Here is a 19,231-nt window from a genome sequence, read left to right as displayed (position 1 = left end):
GGCTCTGTAGCTTAGTTGGTTAAAGCACCTGCCTAATAAACAGGAGATCCTAGATTCAACTCCCAGCAGAGCCTCATTTCACAGTAGCAACATGCTTGAAAAGTTACATTATCTATATTGACATCTGTGTCTTGTTAACTTTAATTCAAAATACTTGATGAATTTCAATCACAAAAAAAACAGCCTTTGTGAAGGATTTGAGTTTGGAATGGCTGTTCCTCCTTCGACAGAATTTCAGTGCTGATCCATCAAACGTAACTTCTTTGACATAAATTTGTTCACAGTAACATTCAACCTGGAAAACAGCTTGATATTCATCTCACTGAAGGAGAGTGTTTGTGTCATTATGTGTTGCTTTTAACCGAGACTGGGACATGACGCAAGTGGGAGGGTTTATCTGAGGTTTGGAATATTTGTCAGTCAGGAACAAGAAAAATCAAAGGAACCAAATAAGAAAACCTATGTCTCATGTGGTTACCGAGAAACGGTGAGAAGATATTAAACTTTGTTGTATTTAATACAACTGTGTGAACTTTGATCTTTGCGGCCTTTTATAAACAGTATTTGAAGGGTCTCAGTAAAAATGTTCAGTGTTGATGAGAGTGGGGTCTGGGTGAGCAGCTGCTTAATGTGACGGGGTCAGGACTGGATGCAGGAAGTTCTCTGACAGTCTCTCTCTGATGGGTTGAGTTGATTTTCAACTGGCAGCTGTTGCTGTTTTGATAATTCAAGTTCCCTCCACCGATTGTTTTGGACAGACAGTGCAGTATGAGGATGTAAAGGGTTAATGCTGAAGACAGTGGGATTAACCCCTCCCACAATCAGAGTGATGATGTAACAGTCACATGAGATGAGGTTTGGGAGGAGAGAGCAGCACCAAGGATGCCAGTTTCGGAGGCTTGATGAGTGTGTAGATAGTATTGTGTAAATTAGAAAAGAGTTCATAGTTCTTTCAGCAGGAAATGTGTCCAGAAAATATCACGAAACTCACAATTTTATTATTCAGGAGTTGGAACACAGGGATATTAACTCCAAGTGACAGTAGTGGTTTCATTTAACAAAAGAAAAGGAGAGAATAATATTGCTCATTGATTGAAATCCCCCAGTGAGGAGACAGTTAAACAGGTGATCTGTTGGGGCATCCTTCGATCCAAGGTTTCGGCAGCATTTAATCTCCCTTTTTGGTGATACTGTCTGTTTTTTGCATCTTTTTTTAATACAGCTTTGATGGACCAGTGAAAAAACTGAAAAAAGTGAACAGATCCATCCTTTCTTTTCTTCCTTCTTCCCATCAGTTTCTCTTTTCTGTCCCAATTTAATCTGCTGTTTTATCCATTCCAATCATAATTCAACATTCCAATCAAATCTATGTGTTATTCCACAGTGTCTCTCCATGTGTTTTATTCTGTTGTATTCTCTCACAGTCTGTTTGATGATCAATTTTACATCTCACTCTCTGTTCTGGTGAAGATCAGAAGCAGTGTTATCTGTTTGCAACACCCGACAAGTCGGCCTGAGGCTGTGTCTCATCGATAATGTGGAGTTCGGAACATAGGAACATCGGAGCCGGAGTCGGCCATTCAGCCCATCGAGCCTGCCCCACCATTCAATATGATCATGGCTGATCATCCACTTCAATGCCCTTTTCCCCACACTTTCCTCATATTCCCTTATGTCATTTGTATCTAGAAATCTATCAATCTCTGCTTCAAACATACTCAATGACTGAGCTTCCACAGCCCTCTGGGGTACAGAATTCCAAAGATTCACAACCCTCTGAGTAACAACATTTCTCCTCATCTCTGTCCTAAGTGGCTTGCCCCTTATTTTGAAATTGTGTCCCCTGGTTCTCGACTCCCCAACCAGGGGAAACATCTTAGCTGCATCTACCCTGACTGTCCTTTAAATATTTTGTAGGTTTCAATGAGATCACCTCTCATTCTTCAAAACTCTACACAATAGAGCCCCAGTTTCCCAATCTCTCCACATCGGACAGTTCCACCATCCCAGGAACAAGTCTGATGAACCTTCTTTGCAGTCTATCTATGGCAATAATATCCTTCCTAAGGCAAGGGGATCAAAACTGCACACAGTACTCCAAGTGCAGTCTAACCAAGGTTCTATACAATTGAAGCAAGAATTCACTACTCCTGTACTCAAATCCTCTTGCGATAAAGGCCAACATACTATTAGCCTTCCTAATTGCTTGCTACACCTGCATGTTAGCTGTCAGTGACTTATTGACATGGACACCCAGGTCTCCCTTATACTCCATACCTCAGTTAATAAAGGAAAGGACCTGCTGAACCACCTTATTGACCTGTACTGCTACTTCAGGGATCTGTGGACATTCACTCCAACGTCCCTCACTTCCTCTGCACCATTCAGTGTTCTCCCATTAATTGTGTATTCCTTTGCCTTTTTTGACGCCTGCTCTCGCTGTTCCCTGCTCTCCGAGTGAACTCTTGCTCCCTCTCTCTCCTGGGCTCTTTATGCTCCACTCTGCTCTCACTGTTTCCCGCTCTCTTAATGTATCAAGATTTGTTTGCCTTGTGTTTAATTTAAAATATGGATTAACTGTATTTTACAGTTGTAGGTTTTATTTGGTAATCCTGTGCAAGTTGTGGATTGGTATTCAATATTCAGCTCTGTGAAAACGATTGTGAATGAAAATATAACTTTCAATCTTATACATGGGCTGGTCTGCAAGCTCCAAGTCCTTCATTTTGTAGTAATGGCTTGATACTGTATCTTTCAGTCTTAATCTCTGTGGGATTTTTGAACTGGTATGTAATGCATAACTTGGTCTAACGTTCTGATGTACATTATTGGGATTCATAGGATCATAGGAAATAGGGGCATTAGGCCATTCAGCCCATCTAGCCTGCTCCAACATTCAAACAGATCGTGACTGATCATCTACCTCTACGCCATTTTTCTCTGCCATCTCCATATCCCTTGATCTTGTTAGTATTTAGAAAACTATCGATTTATGTCTTGAATATGTTCAATGATTGATCTTCCACAGCCCTCTGGGATAAAGAATTCCACAGATTTCTCACCCTCTGAGTAAAGAAATTCCTGCTCATCTCAGTCTGCCCTTATTCTGAGACTGTGTCCCCTTGTTCTGGACTCACTAGACAGAGGAAACATCCTATCCATATCTACCCTGTGACATCCTGTAAGAAATTTGCCTTTTTCAATGAGATCACTTCTCACTCTTCAATACTCTAGAGAATTTAGGCCCAGTTTCTGCAGTCTCTCATCATAAGACAATCCCACCATCCGAGGGGATGAGACCAGTGAATCTCTGTTGCACTCCCTCTGTGACAAGTCTATCCTTCCTTAGATAAGGAAACCAAAATTGTACAGAATACTCCAGGTGCGGTCTCATCTAGACTTCATACATCTTTACTCATGTACTCAAATACGCTTTCAATGAAGCCAACATACCATTTGCCTTCCTAATTGCTTGCTGCACCTGCATACGAGCTTTTAGTGTCTCATGAACAAGGACACCCAGGTGACTTTGGACATCGACACTTCCCAGCCTCTCACCATTTAAGAAATACTCTGTCTTTCTGTTTATTCTACCAAAGTGGAGAACTTCACACTTATTCACATTATATTCCATCTGCCATGTTCTTGCCCATTCATTTAACCTGTCCAAATCCCCTTGAAGCCTCCTTGCATTCATTCTGTACCTTTCAATCAGGTAAATTTTGTCTGTTCTATTTCAGATTTTATATTTAAAATGTTACCATGGTGACAGAGTTTATTTAGATCTGATAGTGAGTTTGTTTTTGGACTGTGATTGATGTATCAACCTGTCAGCTGTACTGAATTGGAGTGAAATAGAAACAACTTCTGTCTCTCCTGCTGTTGTTTGACTGTTGGATTGAAAATGTGTCACTCTTGACTTTGGGATCAATGTCTGTCTGACTACTTATTTTGTTTGCTCCAGTGGAACTGATGAACTGGCAGTATCTCTGTGCTTTGGGAGTGATCCTGTACCGACTGTGTGTTGGAATGAGCACGCTGCACTTTTCCTTGTGTCCAAGAATCACCACATCCAGTCAGGTTCCTTCATGTATTTTCCTGCAGGAATGAAAGAACTGGTGAGGTAGAAGATACAAAAGCGATCAATGTAATCGTCCCAATAATAATCATTATGAACAATCACAAAATGAAAACCAGGAACACAAAGAGTGTCAGTGTCTGACTCCACTGCAGTACTGCAGCATTCAGCTTCTGTTTACCAGGTGTTTGCAGTGGTTTTACAACAAGTTTGTGACATTCAGAAACAACACAAGCCCTGCACTGCTCAATGACTGGGACTGTCCGATAGAGCAGTGACCTTTACACAGTCACATTTCTATTTCAACGGAAAACAAGCAGCCACTATTTAAAATGTGCCTTTCACACTTCTCACCTGGTGTCTGCAATAAATGCTCTTTGTCTAACTGTCCACATCGTTATTTTGCGGCTATTTTTCCCCCCACTGTTCACGATCCAACAAACAGTGAGAGACTGGAACTAAAGCAGGAAAATTCCCTCAATAGTGATTTCTTCCCATTGTGTCTCCCTGAGCCTGTACAGACACTGTCCGAGAATGAACTCTCCCTTCCCCGTGTCCCCGGCTCACTCCATGTTCCGGGAGCAGCTCCTGCTCAACAGTGTCTGTTCCAAACACTCCCCGACTCCCCCTCAACTTCCCACCACTCAATGCTAATCTCTGAGCACATCTGCGGACACGCTCCCAAAGCAGTGGCTGCTGGAAGCAGATGCTGTTTGTTCCCTTCCCCCGGGCCCGGGAAGTCTCCATTAGCAGCTGATTTAAAGCATCTTCCCCTGATTGAGTGAATGGCCTCACAGACTGGGTTGGGGAAGGATGCGCATGCGCTCCACTCCTCATTGTGACGTCCCACTGGGGGCGGGGCTACATCGCGCGTGCGCAGATCTTTGCAGCAATTCAGCATTCAAACATCAATGGGAACTTTCCCCATTTCACCCTCATCAAAGTCCCAAAGAAAGTGAAGAGGGGCTTGGACTGGAGGGAGGGAGGGGCGGGGTAGGGGGAACCTAGAACCCAGAAAGCTGCCTCCTTGCCCCATTTAGATGCTCAATTTGCGGTCATTCCCTGCAGGGGGTTTGTTATTATTGAGCCCCTCCTGGTAAAACAATCCGATAGAAAGAGGGGAGAAAGGAGGGAGCCGGTGTGTTTGCTGGGACCTTGCAGAATTCATTTCAGCAGCAAAAGTCCCGGGTTATATTAACCCGAGTGAAACACGCTGTCAGTGAGAGGAAAACCGAACGGCCCTTTTCATCTTTTCATTGGAAACAAAGTAGAGCCGGAAGTGCGGCGAGCAGAGCAGACACACAAGCTCAATGACAGGAGAGCTCGGCCGTCCCTGAGTTTCAGCTCCCGGCTCTTGCATTTCCTCATCCACACTGTTTTTACTGTGGATGTTCAGGGGTTCCTTGTCGGATCTGAGGACTGTATCCATTAAACATTCTGAGCCAGGAGATCTACACACTCTCTGTTATCAAGATTTATGGGCAGGAATGTTTCAAAACTTTGTCTATTAAATCATTGTATTATTCACAGAACTAATGAGGCAATCGGTTCATGATTCAGGTCTTGAACTTGGTTTGGGTAGACCTAAAACTGAGAGCTTCAGCACCTTACCACTACATCGCTATTGGCTGTGTGGCCGAATGGATAAGGTGTCTGACTTCGGTGTATTTAACGAGCTTATCAGAAGATTGTCGGTTCGAATCCTACCACGGTCATTTTGGGCGATCAGTGTTTCGCACCGCAGCCTCACAGCTCCAGCGACCCGTGTTCAGTACCTGTGCGCAGTTTGAGTTCTTCCTGTGACTGCGTGGGTTTCCTCGCACAGCTAAAGACTTGCAGATTGATCGGCAAATTGGCCATTGTAAATTGCCCCCAGTGCAGGCAGGTGGGAGAAGAATGGTGGGGCTGTGATCGGGAATATGGGATTAATGCAGGATTAGGATAAATGGGTGGTTGTTGGTCGGCACAGACTTGATGGGCCGAAGGACCTGTTTCAGTACTGCATCTATTAATAAATAACTGATATTTCTGATGAAGTAACAGAATGGTTGATGAAGGGAAAGCAATGGATGTTGTCTATATGGATTTTAAGAAAGCGTTTGACAAACTACCACATAAAAGGCTGGGGAACAAAACTCAGGCTCCTGGAATAGGAGGGTCAGTATCTGCTTAGATTAAAAAATGTATGAAATATCAAAAAAAGTGAGTTGTGATATTTAGTTGTTTTTCAGAATGGAAGATGGTGAACAGTGATGTCCACAAGGGTCAGTGTCAGGACCACCATATATATAAATGACTTGAATATTGGAATCACAGAATCACAGAATTGTTACTACACATTCACAATGCTTCCAATTTTCGTATCATCCAGAAACTTTGAAATTCTGCCCAGTACACCAAAGTCTAGGTCATTAATATATATCAGGAAAGGCAAGGGTCCCAACACTGACTCCTAGGGAACTCCACAACAAACCTTCCTCTCGCCCGAAGAACATCCACTGATCACTACTCTTTGTTTCCTGTCACTCAGCCAATTCCATGTCCATGTTACTACTGTCCCTTTTATTCCATGAGTTATAACTTTGTTCACAAGTCTGTTGTGTTGCATTGTATCAAACTCCTTTTGAAAGTCAATAAAAGCAAAATACTGCAGATGCTAGAAATCGGAAATATAAACAAAAAGTGCTGGAAATACTCAGCAGGTCTGGCAGCATCTGTGGAGAGAGAAGCAGAGTTAACATTTCAGGTCAGTAACCTTTCAGATGCCGCCAGACCTTTTGAAAGTCCATGTGGACCACATCAACAGCATTGCCCTCATCAACCCTCTCTGTTACCTCATCAAAAAACTCCAGCAGGACAGTTAAACATGATTTTCCCTTAAGAAATCCATGCTGGCTTTCTTGAATTAACCCACATTTGTCCATGGGACTATTAATTTTGTCCCGAATTATTCTTTCGAGAAGTTTTCCCACCACCAAAATTGAACTGACTGGGGAGTGACACGAGGTGAGTTGCTCTAACAGAGAGCCAGCACGGGTTCGACAGGCCGAATTACCTCCTTCTGTGCTTTAGCCATTCTATGATTGTATGATTCTAGCGACAACTGTTGGTGGAGAGGCAGTGATGCAGGAATGGGTTGACAGAAAGGGGAAAGTCTGGGCTGGTGTGTGTTTGCAGCATTTGCAGCTTGTGTTCGGGTTTGTGAATAAAGGTGATTTGGAAGCTGTGTTCCAAATTGAAGTGTTTATTGGAAGCAAGAAGTTGATGTAAATAAAGAGTAAAACGTGTTAAGATGAAGCGTGGTGTGAATGTGGATAGCAGTAAATATAGTGTTGGTGAATTATTTGTGTTAATAAACTTCCACTGCGCCCTCTGCTGCAGGCTGCTGTTTATATCCAGCTGTGTATTAGTGCTGTGTGTTAGCGAGATAAATGTTTGTTTCAACGCTGTTTACAAAGCAATAGCATTGCACTCAAACAGTCCCAGACATAGCAACACACATACAAAAGCAAAATACTGCAGATGCTGGAAATCTGAAACATAAACAGAAAATGCTTGAAATGGTCAGCAGGTCTGGCAGCATCTGTGGAGAGAGAACAAAGTTAATGTGAGCTAAGGAAACAGACATGAACTGTTAACTGTTTCTTTCTCCACAGATGCTGCCAGACCGACTGAGCATTTCCAGCATTTTCTGTTTTTATTACAGCAACACAGGTGTTGGGAGGCTCAACCTGGCTACACAATGTTACAAAGACGCTGAGTCACACAATCGACAACGGGACAGAGAGAAAAACACACAGAAAACCAATAGACTGTGAGGAAGCAAAACTGAGGGACAGAGAGAGAGAGACAACGGGACTGAGATGGAGAAACGTGATTGTATTCTCCCTGTTGTCTAAAGGTGTGTAAATATGTTTTCTGTTGTGTAAAGATGTACCCTGTTGTTGTGTAAAGGTTTTCCTTGTTGCTGCTTTATTTTCTGTGACTGGCCGTCTCCTCAGTGTGACCATTTGCCCTGGTTTTATTGTGGCCAACATCACCATTTAGTGGTGGAGCGGAGGCTCTGCAGGAAGGGGTTGACAAAGTGGGAGAGACTCGGCTGGTCCGTGTTTGCAGCTTGTGTTCGTGTGAGCAAAAGTGAGTTGTTGCTGATTGATGTGTTCAATGGAAGGAAAAAGTTGATTGCAATAGAGTGTCTTTGGAAGCATCTTGTTATTATGGGTAAATACTTGACGTTTTGAAAGTGAACTGTTTGTATTATTACTAAGCATAAATAGCAGAGAATGGTTTCGATCTATCAATCTCTGGGTTATGGGCCCAGCACGCTTCCGCTGCTGTTTTAAATTGCAGCTGCCTGTTAGTGAAATATGTTCATTTCCCCAATGTTTTTATAAAAATAGGATTGGAGTCGGATTACTCAAGAATCCCGGACTCAGCAACACACGTGCTGACGGACTCACCCTCACTGCACAATGACACAAGGACACAGAGTAACAGCACCGACAATGAGGCAGGCAGAGAAAGACACACAGAAAACCAGGAAGAGATTATCAGGACCCAGAAAGGAACAGACAGAGAAAGACACAGAAAACCGGGTAGAGATTATCAGGACCCAGAAAGGAACAGAAAGAGAAAGACACACAGAAAACCAGGAAGAGATTATCAGGACCCAGAAATGAACAGACAGAGAAAGGTAAAAGCAAAATACTGCGGATGCTGGAAATCTGAAACAAAAACAAGAAATGCTGGAATCACTCAGCAGGTCTGGCAGCATCTGTGGAAAGAGAAGCTGAGTCAACGTTTCGGGTCAGTGACCCTTTGACGTTTTGAAAGGTACAGAGAAAGGTACTGAGCAAACCAGCAAGAGACAGCGAGAGACTGATGAACACCACTTGGAGGGAGCACTGAGGGTGGCAAGGGCACAGAATGTAGTCTGCCTGGGGGATTTCAATGTCCATCACCGTGAGTGGCTCGGTAGCACCACTACTGACCATGCTGGCCGAGTCCTAACGGACATAGCTGCTCGATTGGGTCTGCAGTAGGTGATGAGGGAACTAACAAGAGGGAAAAACATACTTGACCTCATCCTCACCAATCTGCCTGCCGCAGATGCATCAGTCCATGACAGTATTGGTAGGATTGACCACTGCACAGTCCTTGTGGAGATGAAGTCCTGTCTTCACATTGAGGATACCCTCTATCGTGTTGTGTGCCACTCCCACTGTGCTAAATGGGATAGATTTTGAACAGATCTAGCAATGTATAACTGGGCATCCATGAGGTGCTGTGGACCATTAGCAGCAGCAGAATTGTAGTCAACCACATTCTATAACCTCATGGCCCGGCATATTCCCCCACTCTAACATTACCAACAAGCTGGGGGATCAACCCTAATTCAATGAAGAGTGCAGGAGGGCATGCCAGGAGTAGCACCAGGCATACCTTGAAATGAGGCATCAGCCTGATGAAGCTACAGCCCAGGACTACTTTCATGCCAAACAGCAGAAGCAGCATGTAATAGACAGGGCTAAGTGATCCCACAACCAATGGATCAGATCTACACCCTGCCACATCCAATGATGAATGGTGGTGGACAATTAAACAACCAACAGGAGGAGGTGGCTCCACAAATATCCCCAACCTCAATGATGGGGGAGCCCAGCACATCAGTGCAAAAGACAAGGATGAAGAATCTGAAACAATCTTCAGCCAGAAGTGCCGGGTTGATGATCCATCTCGGCCTCCTTCTGAAGTCCCCAGCATCACAGATGCCAGTCTTCAGCCAATTCGATTCACTCAACGTGATATCAAGAAACGACTGAAGGCACTGGATACAGCAAAGGCTACGGGCCCTGACAATATTCCGGCAATAGTACTGAAGTCCTGTGCTCCAGAACTTGTCGCGCCCATAGCCAAGCTGTTCCAGTACAGCTACAACACTGGCATCTACCCGGCAATGTGGAAAATTGCCCAGGTATGTCCTGTACACAAATAGCAGGACAAATCCAACCCAGCCAATTGCTGCCGCATCAGTCTACTCTCAATCATCAGTATAGTGATGGAAGATGTCATCGACAGTGATATCAAGTGGCACTTACTTTGCAATAACCTGTTCAGTGACGCTCGGTTGGGTTCCGCCAGGGCCATTCAGCTCCTGACCTCATTACAGCCTTGGTTCAAACAAGGACAAAAGAGCTGAACTCAAGAGGTGAGGTGAGAGTGTCTGCCCTTGACATCAAAGTAGCATTTGACTGAGTATGGCATCAAGGAGCCAGAGCAAAACTGGAGTCAATGGGAATCAAGAGGAAAACTCTCCACTGGTTGGAATCGTACCTAGCACAAAGGAAAATGGTTGTGATTGTTGGAGGTCAATCATCTCAGCTCCAGGACATTACTGCTGTAGGTCCTTAGGGTAGTATCCTTGGCCCAACCTTCTTCACTACTTCATCAGTGACCTTCCTTCAATCATAAGGTCAGAAATGGGGATGTTCACTGATGATTGCAAAATTTAGCACCATTTGCGACTCCTCAGATACTGAAGCAGTCCATGTAGAAATGCAGCAAGACCTGGACAATATCCAGGCTTGGGCTGATAAGTGGCAAGTAACATTCGCGCCACACAAGTGCCAGGCAATGACCATCTCGAACAAGAGAGAATCTAACGATCTCCCATTGACATTCAACTGCATTACGATCGCTGAGTCCCCCACTATCAACTTCCTGGGGGTTCCCATTGACCAGAAACTGAACTGGAGTAGCCTTATAAATAGTGTGACTACATGAGCTGGTCAGAGGGTAGGAATCATGCGGTGAGTAACTCACCTCCTGACTCTCCAAGCCTGTCCACCATTTACAAGGCACAAGTCTGGAGTGTGATGGAATACTATCCACTTGCCCGGATGGGTGCAGCTCCAACAACATTCAGGAAGCTCGACACCATCCAGGACAAAACAACATGCTTGATTGGCACCTCGTCCACAACATTCACTCCCTTCACCACTGACGTACAGTGGCAGCAGTGTGTACCATCGACAAGATGCACTGCAACAATGCACCAAGGCTACTCAGGCAGCACCTTCCAAACCTGCATCCTCTACTGCCTAGATGGACAAGGGTAGCAGATGCATGGGAATACCACCACCTGAAAGTTCTCCTCCAAGCTACACATCATCCTGACTTGGAACTATATCGCTATTCCTTCACTGTCGCTGGGTAAAATTCCTGGAACTCCCTTCCTAATAGCACTGTGGGTGTACCTACCCCACATGGACTGCAGTGGTTCAAGAAGGAAGCTCACCACCACCTTCTCATGGGCAATTAGGGATGGACAATAAATGCTGGCCTGGCTGGCGACGTCCACATCCCATGAAACAAATAATTAAATGCAATAACAGCTCATCTCAATTCCTAGTATTTCTAAATCCCACCAGTCCAACAGAAGCTGAACAATTATTGCATGTTGTGATTGACGGTCTGGTCTGTAAACTGCACTGTATCACAGATTGCTGACATTTGCTAACTGGAAGTGAGAACTGCAAAATCGGGACAGTAGTTCACATAGTCTGTCAGTGTGAAAGAATCAGGCAATGTGAGGTAATAGAATTTGTCTGTAAATGTTACACTCATATTGCTTTATATTTTTATATTGAAAATAAAAGTAATCATTTCGTTAAAAAAGTGACATGTTGTCCAAACTTTGGTAGCCAGTTGTTTTCGTCTTGCACTCAGCAGGGCAATCCACAAAAGTACCAATTTAAGGGAAAACACCAACTTTCTTCTGTATGAGAAGAGAGTGCTGATTGGTTGGCAAGTGAACTCTGATTGGTCAAGGCATTGCCCTGTGGAATGAGCCAGTGAATGGCTGTCACTTATTTTGTTTAGCTGAAACTGGCACAATGTGTGTGCATGTTCTTTCTATCTGCAAAGAACAGGGCCCTGTGTATTAATATATGTAGTTTATAGTACACACCAGTGCACCACACTGCGAGCCCTACTGACAGTCTTAAATCGGTTGTCAGTGTAATTCTTAGCACACTGAGAATTATTTTGCAAATGTTGTCCTATTGTGGAATCACATCTCATGTTGGATACTGTGTTTTGGGTTTTGCAAGCACGGGTTGGTTGGGTAGGGCCCATTGCGAACAGCGGAAGGGACATGTTATTTGATACAATCCGCCAGTTTCGGGATGTACGGTCTCGAAACCTAGCATCACACTGGTATTGAAATTCATAAATCACGTTACTTATTTGTGTGATAGGAAGGACGTCTCTTTTGCTTGACAGCAGCATCCTGTGAGTGGCGAACACCACACTTGTTGCTCCTGCATCGTTCCAGCAGGAAACAGCTCGCTTCACCTGTTACTCAAATACTGGGGATATATTACCTTTCCAGGGTAATTTGAGGGAGACTGGGCACTTTCCAGGGCTCAAAATGACAGCCTTCAGCCCGTTTATAAGTTTGTGTGATATACAGTGAGAAATGATCTGATCAGTGTAGCCATTGTAATGCAGGATGTCTTTGATTCGCCCTATTTCAGCATCAAGCTTGCATGGTGAGCAAATGGCTCAGCCCTATTTATGAGGTTGCTGATAAGACCAATCTTATAGCGCGTGGAACTGTAATAATCCCAACGCGTGTATTGACCAGTGAAGGTAGGTTTGCGGTAGACCGTGGTAGAAAACCCCTTAGCAGATTTCTCAACTAGTACATCAAGGAAAGGGAACTCATTTGACAGCTCCATTCCAAAGGTGAATTTGAGTGTAGGATGGAGCCCATGAAGACGTGCAAGGAAATTATTTCACGCAGCTGCGGATTCAAATATAGCAAACGTATCATCTACATATTGGAAATATGCAAGAGGTCGGAGGTTAGGTGTCATTCCCTGAAAAACAGGTTTGTCATGGAATCCAACAAAGATGTTTGTGAGAGCTGGGCCGAGAGGGGATCCCATGGCAACACCGGCGATACATGGTGTCAATAAAAGTGAACTCAACTGTGCAAGTTGCCGAGTTCATAAGTTCAATGAATACTGATTCACACAATGGTGACGGGTCTAGATCACCATGATATAGCACTGCAGTGCAAATATCTATGGCTTCCTGAAGTGGTACATTGGTGAATAGGCTAGCAATGTCAAATGAACACATGGACACGGCATTGCTATCGATTTGCAAGTCCTGTATGGTCTTCACAAATGTGAAGGAATCCTTCACTGTGCATGTGGAGAACTTGCTCAAAAACTTGTTGTCACAATTTGCCCAACCGTTTGGCAAATTCATTTCAGGATACTATTTACATTACTTCAAATAAAGAAAACCTAACTACACAAAGAACTGAGCACAACGCTGAAAGTTTCACAGCAAATAGTCAAATGGGAAATGGATGAAATACAGCAAGAAAAAGCCTAAAATACTGAAAACATTCAGCCAGTCCAGAAACAACTGTGGAGAAGAGAAGCTCGGGTTAGTGGTCCAGTTCTGTGACCCTTCTATAGACCTGAAACATTGCTCCTACCTTCCTCTCTACACAGATACTGCTGGAACTGCTGAGTGTTTCCAGAATCTTCTGTTATTATTCAGATTTCCAGTGCGTGCAGTATTTCTCTTTTTGAAAATAAAATATTCCCTGAGAGGAATGGAACTTTACATAAAAAATAGGAGTAGGCCATTCGGCCCGTCGAAATAGCTCTGCCATTCAATAAGATCACAGCTGATCTCCTACATCAACTCCATCTTACCACACGAGCACAGATCCCTTGATTCCCTTCGTATCCAAAAACCTATCGATCTCTCTCTTGGAGATACCCAATGATTGAGCATCCACATCTCTGGAGTCACAGAGAGATACAGCACTGAAAAAGGCCCTTCGGCCCACCGAGTATTTGCCGACCAACAACCACCCATTTATACTAATCCTCCATTCATTCATATTCCCTACCACATTCCCACCATTCTCCTACGACCTATCTGCACTAGGGGCAATTTACAATGGTCAATTTACCTATCTACCTGCAAGTCTTTGGCTGTGGGAGGAAACTGGAGCACCCGGCGGAAACCCACGCGGTCACAGAGAAAACTTGCAAACTCCGCACAGGCAATACCCTGAACGGAACCGAGGTCACTGGAGCTGTGAGGCTGCGGTGCTAACCACTGTGCGTAGAAAATTCCAAAGATTCACAATGCTTTGAGTGAAAAAAAATTCTCCTCTTCTCAGTCCTAAATGATGGAGCCATTTATACTGAGACTGTGATTCCTAGTTCTAGATTCCCCAGCCAGAGGAAACATCCTCCCAGCATTTACCCTGTTAAATCCCTTAAGATTTTTAGGTGCCAGTAAGATTACCTCTCACTCTTCTAAATTCTGAGGAATATCGGCCTCGTCTACTCAATCTCTTCTCATAGGACAATCCCCTCATCCCAGGAAGCAATCGAGTGACACTTTGATACACTTCCTTTAAGGCAAGTATATCCTTCCTTCGATAAGGGGACCAAAACTGTACACAGTGCTCCAGGTGTGATCTCACCAAGGCTCTGTCTAATTGCAGTCAAACTTCTTTATTCTTATAAAAACTCTTCACAATGTTGAACACAACTATTAACTGCCCCATTAACATCTCTGCTCTAAGAAGAAGGACCCCAGCTTCACACACCCCAGACCCCTATTCTTTCCACATTAGCTGAATTCCTGCATCTCTGACACATTCTAGTAAATCTCCTCTGCACCCTCTCTAAGGCCTAGACATTCCTGCCAAAGTGTGGAGCATGGAATTAGACACAACGCTCTAACTGAGGCCTATAACCAGTGAGATTTATAAAGGTTCAGCCTCAATTCCTTGTCTGTGTCCTGTACTCCCATTTCTGGTTTCTGACTCAAAGTCGGCTCAAAGCTGTTGAAACTGCCTGAAGAAACATTTCCACCCAACAAAGCGCTCGGAATGTGAGAAGGGACAAAGTGAGTGACCAAATACATCAACTCCAAGTAAAACTCCACCATGTAGTGAAAACACTCGAAACACAACGGGTCTTTTAAGAGCCACCCACAATCTCTCTGAAAAAGCTGCACCAACATCTCTCTAGAATTGGTTTATTTCATTGGTTTTAATGCTCAGTAACTCTCTGGAACTTTCTCACTGTCTTTGTGTTTTCTGTTTCAATCTGGTATGGAGATTCTGGGAAGATGAGTTTCACTGCCTACGAGGATCTTTGTGGTTTTCCTGCAGAAACACAAAACAAAGTCTCTTTTCAGAGTCACCCACCGCCTCATAGGGACAGCAGTGACCTGGGAACGGGAGCTGGGGTGTGTTTTATGCCGGAAATAACAGTTCATGATTTATGTTGTGCTCTCGTTATATTCCAATCTCTGAATTGAGCCTTTCCACCACACCAGGGTCATGGGGAGAGTTTTCATCGTTTCTTTATCAAACGTACAGACGATGTTATAAAGTTGCTGATTTACCCAGATGGTGGATTCTCCCCTCACAGTGAAAAGTAACATCACACCTTTACATCTGCCCATTGTTTTTTAATTGAATAATTAGTCAAATGGAATTATTTGTGAAGTTATTTCCCCCGAGACGGTGTTTCCCTCAGTGAAACTGATCAGTTTCAGCTCAGTCATTCAGGGACCTGGAATTCCTGCAGTTTGAGCCCGCTGTCGCCCCAACCCACTTCTGATTGGTCACCCTCTTCTCATAAAGTCAGTGACAGCACATGAGGAGGCCATTCGCCCCATCAAGTCCATGTCGGGTTTCCAATCTGTTCAGTCCCCGACTTGATCCCCAAAGCCCTGCATCATCCCTTTGGGTCAAAATGGCCGTGGCAGGACTCGAACCTGCATTCTTCTGATGACATCATCGCATATACCGAAGTCAGATGCTTTATCCATTAAGCCACACGGCCATTAGCTTTCAGAAATGTTTCAATCAGAGAACCTCGAAGCACAAAATACAAAAAATCATTGGTTGAACCTGTCAACCTGGCAGAATATTTGAATTTGTGAAAGCCGCCAATTTCACTGTGGAAAAGAAGTGATCGACTGGAAAAGTACATAAAAATCTATTTTCCCGTAGCGGTTTAAATAAACTTTTAAAACACAATTTTGCTTTTACCGACTCAAATTGCTGGTGCTATTTTATGAACAGCTTTATTTTGCCAATTTTCGTCAACTTCTCATCCGTAACTGACAGTAAAAGACTCCGTTCAGCAATCTTTCACACGACAAATAACTCAAACTCAGTGTGGAAGTAATAAATTACAGACTACTGGTAATTCCCCTTCACACACGCTTCAGGGGGACAGTGAGAAGCCACTGAAATAGTTGCTTCATCCTTTTAAAAGGTTCCCATTCTGTCCTGTTACTGACATGTTGGAATCAGATTTGTATTTAACAAGCAATTTCTGTGAAAACAAAATCCTCAACAGACCAGCTGGGAATCTGGGAATCACTGAAGTAAAATAAAAGGCTTTTGATTGAGAAGACGGGACCTTCTCACCAGCAGCCGGGTTACATTCCCCTCACATCCTTACACAGTGAGCTGCTCTTTCCCTCGAAAAATAGACAGCAGCAGTTGGAAGTTCAGTAAAAGGATCGGTTCATTGAAACAAGTTTCTGAGTGACAGGTGGTGCTGAATATTAATACAAGAAGGTCCTGGAATGGGAAACAAGTGTCCAGAGTGGGGTCTGAAATCAGGACAGGGAAATGGCCAGCACTGACACAGATCATTTCATTATTACATTGATATCTGACTGTCTATAAGGAGAAGCGAGTTAAACACATGATGGTGAAAGGAATGGAAGATGACGCTGGTTGTTCTAGATGAAGAGGGATAGACAGAGGTGTGGGTACAGCAGACTTCAGACAGTAATAAGCCCTTTCAGATACTGTGGGTGGATCTGAAAAGAGCCTTTGGGATAGGGAAAAAACCTGCCTTTCAGTGCAGCAGCTTTTTCGGGAGCAGCGTGTGAGCGAGTGAGCAGCTGGGAAAGTCCGTTTGAAAGTAAATTTAATTTCCTTTTGTTTTTCGGCGGAGGCCAGGGGGCTGCTGGGTAAGTAAAACACTATATATTTGGGCGGTTTAAAATAACTTTCCTTTCAGTGCAGCAGCTTTTTCGGGAGCAGCGTGTGAGCGAGTGAGCAGCTGGGAAAGTCCGTTTGAAAGTAAATTTAATTTCCTTTTGTTTTTCGGCGGAGGCCAGGGGGCTGCTGGGTAAGTAAAACACTATATATTTGGGCGGTTTAAAATAACTTTCCTTTCAGTGCAGCAGCTTTTTCGGGAGCAGCGTGTGAGCGAGTGAGCAGCTGGGAAAGTCCGTTTGAAAGTAAATTTAATTTCCTTTTGTTTTTCGGCGGAGGCCAGGGGGCTGCTGGGTAAGTAAAACACTATATATTTGGGCGGTTTAAAATAACTTTCCTTTCAGTGCAGCAGCTTTTTCGGGAGCAGCGTGTGAGCGAGTGAGCAGCTGGGAAAGTCCGTTTGAAAGTAAATTTAATTTCCTTTTGTTTTTCGGCGGAGGCCAGGGGGCTGCTGGGTAAGTAAAACACTATATATTTGGGCGGTTTCTGAACCCGAGACACCACACTTGTAGTGTCTCCCACCCGCCCTCCTCCTCTAACCAACAAAAAGGACTCGGTGGGGTGTTTATAAGGTAAGGCTTTTTCGATTTCTCTGGTTTTATTGTGATTGGTAAAAACTTTTCGTTCCTTTTTCATTTAACTAAGTTTAAACTTAAGATTAAAAATGGCAGGAGATCTCAGACCCGTATCATGCTCCTCTTGCTCAATGTGGGAGCTCAGGGACATGGCTGATGACCCTGACTCCTTCACGTGCAGGAAGTGTGTCCAGCTGCAGCTCTTGTTAGACCGCATGACGGCTCTCGAGCTGCGGATGGACTCACTTTGGAGCATGCGCGATGCTGAGGAGGTCGTGGATAGCACGTTTAGTGAATTGGTCACACCGCAGATTAGGATTGCTGAGGGAGAAAGGGAATGGGTGACCAAAAGGCAGAGAAAGAGCAGGAAGGCAGCGCAGGAGTCCCCTGCGGTCATCTCCCTCCAAAACAAGTATACCGTTTTGGATACTGTTGAGGGAGATGGCTCACCAGGGGAAGGCAGCAGTAGCCAGGTCCATGGCACCGTGGCTGGCTCTGCTGTTCCGAAGGGCGGGAAAAAGAGTGGAAGGGCTATAGTCGTAGGGGATTCGATTGTAAGGGGAGTAGATAGGCGGTTCTGTGGTCGAAAACGAGGCTCCCGAATGGTATGTTGCCTCCCAGGTGCACGGGTCAGGGACGTCTCAGATCGGCTGCAGAACATTTTAAAGGGGGAGGGTGAACAGCCAGTTGTCATTGTGCACATAGGCACTAATGATATAGGTAAAAAAACGGGATGAGGTCCTACATGCAGAGTTTAGGGAGTTAGGAGCCAAGTTAAAAAGTAGGACCTCAAAGGTAGTAATCTCAGGATTACCACCAGTGCCACGTGATAGTCAGAGTAAAAATGAAAGAATAGTCAGGATGAATGCGTGGCTTGAGAGATGGTGCAGGAAGGAGGGGTTCAGATTTTTGGGACATTGGGACCGGTTCTGGGGGAGGTGGGACTATTACAAATTGGACGGTCTACACCTGGGCCGGACTGGAACCAATGTCCTTGGAGGTGCTTTTGCTAACGCTGTTGGGGAGGGTTTAAACTAATGTGGCAGGGGGATGGGAACCAATTGAGGTCAGTTGACAGTAAGGAGGTAGTAACAAAAGCCTGTAAGGAACTAGATAATGAAGTCAGTGTGACTTAGGGGAAGAGCAGGCAAGGAGCAGATGATGAATATAAAGGGACTGGTGGTCTGAGGTGCATTTGTTTTAATGCAAGAAGTGTAGTAGGTAAGGCAGATGAACTTAGGGCTTGGATTAGTACCTGGGAGTATGATGTTATTGCTATTACTGAGACTTGGTTGAGGGAAGGGCATGATTGGCAACTAAATATCCCAGGATATCGATGCTTCAGGAGGGATAGAGAGGGAGGTAAAAGGGGTGGAGGAGTTGCAGTACTGGTCAAAGAGGATATCACAGCTGTGCTGAAGGAGGGCACTATGGAGGACTCGAGCAGTGAGGCAATATGGACAGAATTCAGAAATAGGAAGGGTGCGGTAACAATGTTGGGGCTGT

The 19,231-nt window shown here is 44.4% G+C and overlaps 3 non-coding genes across 3 annotated transcripts; 2 read left to right on the top strand and 1 right to left on the bottom strand.

Annotated features, from left to right (window-relative positions):
- On the top strand, positions 1 to 74 carry trnai-aau (transfer RNA isoleucine (anticodon AAU)). The gene has a single exon. It is a non-coding gene; the product is annotated as a tRNA-Ile (tRNA).
- Positions 75 to 5,704: 5,630 nt separating this feature from the next.
- Positions 5,705 to 5,793, top strand: trnar-ucg (transfer RNA arginine (anticodon UCG)). Its single transcript is given in 2 exon segments — positions 5,705 to 5,741; positions 5,758 to 5,793. It is a non-coding gene; the product is annotated as a tRNA-Arg (tRNA).
- Positions 5,794 to 15,886: 10,093 nt separating this feature from the next.
- On the bottom strand, positions 15,887 to 15,975 carry trnar-ucg (transfer RNA arginine (anticodon UCG)). The gene is given in 2 exon segments: positions 15,887 to 15,922; positions 15,939 to 15,975. It is a non-coding gene; the product is annotated as a tRNA-Arg (tRNA).
- Positions 15,976 to 19,231: the final 3,256 nt, after the last annotated feature.

Source organism: Heterodontus francisci, unplaced genomic scaffold, assembly GCF_036365525.1.
Source record: "Heterodontus francisci isolate sHetFra1 unplaced genomic scaffold, sHetFra1.hap1 HAP1_SCAFFOLD_43, whole genome shotgun sequence".
Lineage (NCBI taxonomy): Eukaryota > Metazoa > Chordata > Chondrichthyes > Heterodontiformes > Heterodontidae > Heterodontus > Heterodontus francisci.
Note: the sequence above shows the minus strand (reverse complement) of the source record. Positions and strands in the feature narration are given on the sequence as shown.